Here is a 7,914-nt window from a genome sequence, read left to right as displayed (position 1 = left end):
TACACCTAGGATGACTTGAGGGTGAGTAATTTATGGGCTAATTTAAATTTTTGGGTGAACTAACCCTTTAATACATAGCATGGGACTCATGTTGCGGTGAAAAACACTGTTAAAACCTTCATAGCTCACACAAGCGATAATAAACATTTGGTTTTGGTGCACAGCAAGTCAGCAACTTATATGACTCATATGAATGTCATAATTATGTTATAGTAGCTTTAACAAAATGCATTGTAAAAGTGGAAATTTTGGACACTAGACCAGGGCCAGGCACAAACGCTGATGTTGGATATAGACGTGCATCTCTTTCTTCCTTTACTCCATGCTTACATTAAGTGGCCATAAATTCGAAAAAAACTAAGTATTTTTGTTTTTGACATCGTTTTGACAATCTTACAGTCTCACTCACCATTTGCAAAGAAAGTTCAATTGAATTGATCCTGTATCAAAAACATGACCATGGGATTTCTGGCTCAACTGATCATTCCTGTCAAGTTTTTGTAAATGTACTTCGATTTCCCCCTCCAGACTGTGATACTTTGCAAAAATAAAATGAGTTTCAAATCACTTGCTTGGACGTCATTACTTTCAAAACAATAATGAAACATTAGATATGCAGGGCGAGCGCCTGCTTTTTACAGTAAACACACACCCAGGGGCGGACTTAACCAATAGGCGAGGTTAACACAAAAACAAAAAACAGATTCAGTATTCCTCAAAATTAATAAAAATAATGCAACTCAGAATATGACGCAAACCTGCAATAATTAAATGTTAAACAACACAAATATCCTTTATGTATTTAATCCCATTCTATTAACCAATGTCTTTGCTTCTGACCTTCGATGATCCAGTTCAACCATAATAATAAGCACAAATTACTCTAGACAAACATTTGTGTCTTTTTTTATTGCTGAAGTGTGTTGAAATTTATTCTTCTGTATTCTACTGTACGGACGTAAATTTACTTTCCCTTCAGCCAGAGGCTTATTCATTTCACTTTTGGTGTGAAAAGGCATTTATATTTGCCAAAAATATAACTTTTTTTATTTTAAAAACAAAGCAAGCCCTGTCCAGATTTAAAAAGTCACGCAAAAGTAACGTAACGCATTACTTTCCATAAAAAGTAACTAAGTACCATAATTAGTTACTTTTTTATGGAGTAACGCAATATTGTAATGCATTAACTTTAAAAGTAACTTTCCCCAACACTGTCCACCAGTATGTATTTGTGTTAGAGCGTCAAATGTTCACTCACCGCTCAAAACGGCGAGTTTTTGTCAGGTGCAGAGTTCTGCAAGCTCTCGAATCCTCTCATTATAACAACGTACAGGTGCATCTCAATAAATTAGAATGTCGTGGAAAAGGGCCCCATCTGATATTGGCGAAACATATTTGGCAAATCCACCAGTATGTATTTGTGTTAGAGCGTCAAATATTCACCCACCGCACAAAACGGCGAGTTTTTGTCAGGTGCAGAGTTCTGCAAGCTCGCGAATCCTCTCATTATAACAACGTGTAGATATGATGTAAATAAGAGATTCATTGTGCAGTGTAGAAAGCTTATTAACGGAACGTCGTGAGATCGCAATGAACTGAAGTGAGTGACAGCTTTTAGTGATTAGGCCTATAGACAGAGCTAGCGCTCTTTGCGTGAATTCTAAGCTGTTTTGACTGCCTCAGAATAGATATATTATTAGAAATTATTGTGTTTCAAGTCATAATTTTATTTGTCTTGATGTTTCAAAATGACTCTCTTGTATGCCTTTCCTAGGCGCGACTGCCGCACACTCCTATAAATGCAGGAATGCAATGACTGGAGATTTTCTCTTAAGATGACATTTTCGATTTGTTTCTCGGCAAACCCGACCTTATGCCTTAAGAATACTTGGAATACGGAACGAGTTGCATGGGATAATTTTTATGACATTTGAGTCCTATTTGTAAAAAGATTGAAGAAGTTTACAATTCATTAAATGGACAAGTGCAAGCATTTTTTTTAATGTCTTCTTTTGTGATCGGGAAAAAATAAGGTAGCTTAATATGGCTTTAGAACAGCATCAGGTTGACTAATTATTTACTTAAGTTGTGAAGGGGAAATAGTTATAATAAATAATAGTTATAGCTATAACCTATGAGAGAGTGAGAGCGAGCAAAATAAGGGTTAGGCGTAAAAGAGCATACTTATCGTGTTGGGGCCCCATACCTGAAATTTGCTTAGGGCCCCCATCACTAAGTCCGCCCCTGACATCGACAGATGTGCAAACCAAACCCCAAGTAAAGACCACCTAGTGCACAGTTTCAGTTGCTGTTGCTGTCAGCCAGTTGTGCTGGTGTTGACTAAAACTGGATATTAAAGTCTAATTTCATTATTTATATTATTTATAACGCGTTCCTCTGAATGACACCTGAGGCAGTTTGATAAATTCGTCGCTAATGAGGGCAGACTCAGAAGACCGTCATGACTTTTTTTCGTCCGTCATGACTGTCGGTTAGTTTGGGACTGTAGGACTTTAGTTTATTCGTAAAGAAAATGAACCGCTGTTTGTGTTTCATCTTCATTAATTCCTGTCTGTTTTTGCCATCGGGTAAGTATTTCTCAGTTGTTTATTTATATTGTAAGAACTCTGTGGAAACCTCGGAAAATTGTGAAAGCTTCCATTGTGTATACGTGTACACAGAGTTTGGAACATTGCGGTTCTGTCTCAAAACGGAAGTGAGCTGCACAACAGACTCCGAGTCCGAAATTAAGCAAGGCTTATGGCAAAGATGCCAAATTTGTCAGTTTTGGTGCCTGCGAAACAACATTACTATTGCTCATACTTACTATTCGTATTACTCTAATTATTTTTTGTTAATTCCACAGATAGTGAGGAGAAGCTGGACGGCTGTACAAGGGTCAGTGACAGAGCGCTAGATACTTTAATAAGCAGCCATTCAGAAACAGCATAGTTACAGCCTTGAAACGCCCTAGCAACAAGCCAAAGGACTCTAGAAACCATATAGCAAGACCCCTCTACATATTAGCACCTCGTTTTTGTTGCCTTAAGGGGTGCCACTATGGTTTCTGGGCTCCCTGAACAGCATATTGACTCGGGGCCCCCTCAAATCGTGTTTTACACGGAATTTCTACCTGATAAAATATGGACCCTTTTCACATTTTCTCAGAAGTGCAAGTCGTCATAGTTGGGTAAACTTATAGTGATGAACCGAAACTACTTTTATATTCCCATTTGCTCCAGTAGAAAAATCCATGATAACATTCCTCATTCGACATTTAGTGAGGTCATCTGTCAAGTCTGTGAAAAGGGTCCATTTTAAATCTTGGCAAAAAAGTATATTCATTTTACAATTGCCAAGTTATTCATTTGCTTTTTAAGGTCTACAAATCACACTTTTAAAATTATTCTCCCTCATATATTCAGATTTTTTAAGAACGTGGGAACCCTGGTTCTTCTTCTAACTTCTTCACAAAATAAATAAAAATAAATATCTAAATACATATCTGGGACTTATTTTAATGCTCGTTTTGTCTTATTTTAAATCATTCTGAAGTTATCTTGAGGCTGTCATAGCACTTTGCTGAGGTCCCCTGTTGGGCCCCGGCCCACATTTCAAGTTGAGAATACTTGAACTTGAATACTTTCAAGTTGAGAATACTTGAACTCAGTGTGTTTTCAGTGTGTGTGTGTGTGTGTGTTTTCTTTTTTCTAGTCTAGTTGTACTTCAGGACATTTAAATGAGTTTGTAATCTATAGTGTATAAAATATGCACCTGTAAAAAAAATGTTAAATCAGAGGTGTTATTGGATTATCTTTTGGTTACAGTTCGGGGACATTTTTAGTGTTTTCTTTATAGTATTGTTGAAAGGTGCTTTCATATATGGTAGCAAAAATTATCCAATAAAGTGATTTATTCTAATGGTGTGGCCTGTATGTTTTACTGTTTATCTGATTGAAGACATTTTCTACCAAAGTATATACTTTTTTCCAGGCCCTGGCTGATAACAACTGGTCTAGGTAGACGGTTCTCTGCTCACTGTTTTGAGACAATCTACATGTAAACAACTGATGAGTTATACTCAAGTAGTACAGCCGTATGAATCTCTTAACTCACATCATCTTACTCAAGTTTTCTATGAAAACACAGATTACAGCATTCACAATGTTTTGGACCAGATGTGTGCTATTGCAGCAAAATCTTACACAACACTATAAAAGTACTCTGCTAGTAGCTTTTTATTGTAATTTCTATAATATAAGAACAAATAAAATGCTTTTGCTGATCTGGATTTTCCATATGCAGACAGGAGAGCTGTCCAGGCTCATTCAGCTGAAGGAAAGACTTCAGTGACTGGATCGAACATGTCCAACTATTCAACGTTACTGCCCAAAGCTGAACCCATCACCTCAACTGAACCGTCTGTGAACACTGTGCACATCTCAACAGAGAGCAAACGCCTGATTTCTGCATCGACAGGTACAGTCTGAGTTTCTGCATTGATTGATTGCACTACTTTAGATCAGCAGTAGTTTCACCAACAGCATCAGCATTTATACAGTCAAATTTTGAAACTACCATTGTCTTTGGATGGATAAAACAGGCGTTCCTCCTAGTTCCATGGGGGTAGTTTCATTGGCGGTATGATGCTGGCCTTTATTATCACTCTTGATAGTCACTCTGGGCTACAGGTTGGCCTGCTCACAACAGGAAGTGCGCTACAGAGTCATGTGAGTACCATCAGAGCCCCCCAGTATTTTTACATTTCATTAATTGCTTGTTTAAAAAAAAACACGTGGATCCAAATATGTTCAGATATGTGATGAGTTTTTGAACCATGTACCTCCTATTTCTCAAAAGAACGCATTAGTGCCCATCCACTTTTTCAGCAGCACTGGTTCCGGAATTTTTTATTTTTTTCAATACATTTTTCCGATAGGGATTATTAAAAAGTTATTGCCAAAGTTATATTATATAGAGCCATATACCAAACCAACCAGCTATAAGGTGAATAAAATCTTAAACTTTTATTTGATAAAAAGAAAGTATTCGAAAATGGTACTGTATATATGAGACAAATACTGTGTGTGTATATATGTATATGGGTTGTTGACGTGACATGGCATTTTCACTGTCCCACAGGATAAAAATGAATATAATGAATATTGTCCTTATTTAAAATGCAGTAAATCATTAAACATTTCTTTGCCCTACATGGACCTGATGTTATAAAAAGCTGCAGTGTTATTAGATTTTTTAAATTTTTGAGCCAAATCTCAAAAGTGTCCTATGGTGTGACTGTCTCAAGCATGGTTCAGTAAATTACAACTTTTATAAATTAAAAAGAAAAACATAAAAATGTTAATAAATACCTCTGACATAATTGTGCAAGTGTAGATGGCAATCATTTTTTTCATAAAAAGAAAGCCGTAAAATTTACGGTAAAAAAACGGCAGCTGTGGTTGCCAGAATTTTACCGTAAAAAATACGGTAGCAACATTTTAGGTTTTACAGGTTTAAATTTACAGTTAAATACCGTAATTTCATTAACTGAAATAATGTTAATATACCAACCTATTGAAGTACTGAAATCTGTTTTGTACCTTGTAATACACTGATAACCACCAAATGCAGGTGATGATGAGAAAGTCACATGATGAACCAAAACACATCACAAGCAGCTTTTAAATAATAACATATATAGAAGGTGCACAATGTCATTCACACAAACACTAAACACCATCATGGTAACACACATCAAACTGAAATAATGCAATAAACATTAATTTAACAACATTAGGTGTAACACACAACCCTAATATACAAAACTGATAAGAAAAAACTAAGAAACAGTTATTTCAACAACAAAAAATACATCAAATTTGAAATGTAACGCAGGGAATTCTGGGAATGTCAATTTCCGGTTATTCACTGTAAATTATACATGTTTTTTTCACTTCCAAAAACGGCATACTACCGTAAAATTACATGTAATGTCCAATACAGTTTTTCACCGTATATAGTAGGGGAATTTACCGTTAACCATTTAACAGGTTTTTACTGTAGCATTCTTACAGTCTTTTACCGTTAAATTGACGGTCATTTTTTACAGTGCATATATTTCTGAACTTGATATACTTTGTCTCTGAAAACCATGTCCTCTGGTGTGACCCCCCGTCCACACGGAGACGCGTTTAGCTGTATACGCATACATTTTGTATCGTATAGGCATTTTGTCCAGACGGATCCGGTGTTTTGGGAGAGTGAAACCGATATTTTTTTGAAACCGGGTCCCAGAGTGGATAAATCTGAAAACGCCGCCCTTGCGTTTTCGTGTGTACAGCCAATCCGGATATTTTCTGAAACTATGACGTCATCAGCCCACGTCTCGCCCCTAGTCAGACACTTCTACGTCACGTAACAGCAAAAAAAACATGAACAAACACTGAACGATTGTCTTTTTATTAACTAACATTAACACAGATTAATAAATGTATTGTTCCATGTTCGTTTGTATACCACGCGCAAGGTTTATGCGCATAGTCCAAGTCTTCTTTTCCATTTTTAGTGTATCTCTGTGGCAGAATTACAGCGACACATATTGGTCTGACATGTATACTACAGTTTTGTGTCGGTTTCATGGTTTCGTGTGGACGCAGATATTTCTTGAGACTAGGGGAAAAAAAGATCGGATAGGGAAAGCTCTGGCTTCGTGTGGACGTAGCCTAAATTGGCCAATTCCAGAACAAAATTACATTAGTTGAAGCACCCCATTCATGATTGTTACTTTAGCCCCCTGTGAAGCCCATGACGTGCACATGGTCAATTTCTGTCTCAGAATTGTTCAAATATTTAACTTTTTTGGAACCACTACAAAAGTGTTACGTTTTGTTGTCCTTTGGTGTGACACCCTTAAATTATATTTTTTAATTAAAAACTGCATGTTAAACTACATAATGATGGAAATTATGCAAATGTGTCTTGCTTAACGCTAATGACAGGTTAGCTCGGAATAGCAAGGTCATTAATTGACACAAAAGGCTGAAACGTCCTTTGGTGTGACAGGAAATGTCACACCACAGGACAAAGATGTCACACCAGAGGACAAGGTCTCTTTAAAAAGCGTTTTAAATAATTAAATAAGATTTGTTTTACTCCTTTTTATTATTTTTTGATCATTTCCAGTGTTCTTAAATGCAATAATTACATTAAACTATTTTCTGATGTTTTTGCAGAAAACTTACTGTTATAAAGTGTCATGAACATAAGTATAAAATGTGGTAATTTGTTTTTGAAACAGAAAGAACTGAGGGAGAGAAATTACTGGAAGACAGAGGACATGGAAATATAGACAGAAAATTAACAGGGATCCATCCACCAGAAGGGAGGAGATCCTAAGAGAACGATGCAGAAAGTAAAATGATGCCTTAAAAAAGCCATATAGTTTAAAAAAAAATTAATGAATATAGTTTGAATATCAATCATATTTAGCTGTGCCACACATGCAGCAGGGGGCTAGAAGAGTTTCAGTAACATACTGATTGACTAAGAGACTGACTTTTGTTGATGAAAATAATTTTTTGTTTTGTTTAAAAAACGTTGATATTGTTTGTATCAAAATTAAACTTTCTTCTTTGACATGTTCAAAATTAAATAGAAACATTATGTCACAATAAAGTCCTTTAGTGTGACGTAATGTCCTATGGTGTGACACACAAAAGAACCACAGATTAGTTTTTACCTGAGTATTGTAATAGGGGGGATATAAATATCACTCATCTTAAAATGGTATAATTTTCAGCAGTTTTGAATGGATGACAGCAAAGTTTGTCTTGTTGTCAGTGTTTGTCCTGAAATTGTCCAACAAGTCATGGGGAAAAAAATGATGTTAATTATAATTTCATATTAAATAAA

At 35.9% G+C, this 7,914-nt stretch overlaps 1 pseudogene; it reads left to right on the top strand.

The window, feature by feature from the left end:
- The first annotated feature begins 2,481 nt into the window (after positions 1–2,481).
- The window catches only part of LOC107687362 (porimin-like), a 7,728-nt pseudogene continuing 2,295 nt past the window's right edge, over positions 2,482–7,914 (top strand).

This window comes from Sinocyclocheilus anshuiensis, unplaced genomic scaffold (genome assembly GCF_001515605.1).
Source record: "Sinocyclocheilus anshuiensis isolate Anshui unplaced genomic scaffold, SAMN03320099.WGS_v1.1 scaffold3378, whole genome shotgun sequence".
Lineage (NCBI taxonomy): Eukaryota > Metazoa > Chordata > Actinopteri > Cypriniformes > Cyprinidae > Sinocyclocheilus > Sinocyclocheilus anshuiensis.
The sequence above is the reverse complement of the archived record's forward strand: the minus strand, read 5'-3'. Positions and strand labels throughout refer to the sequence as shown.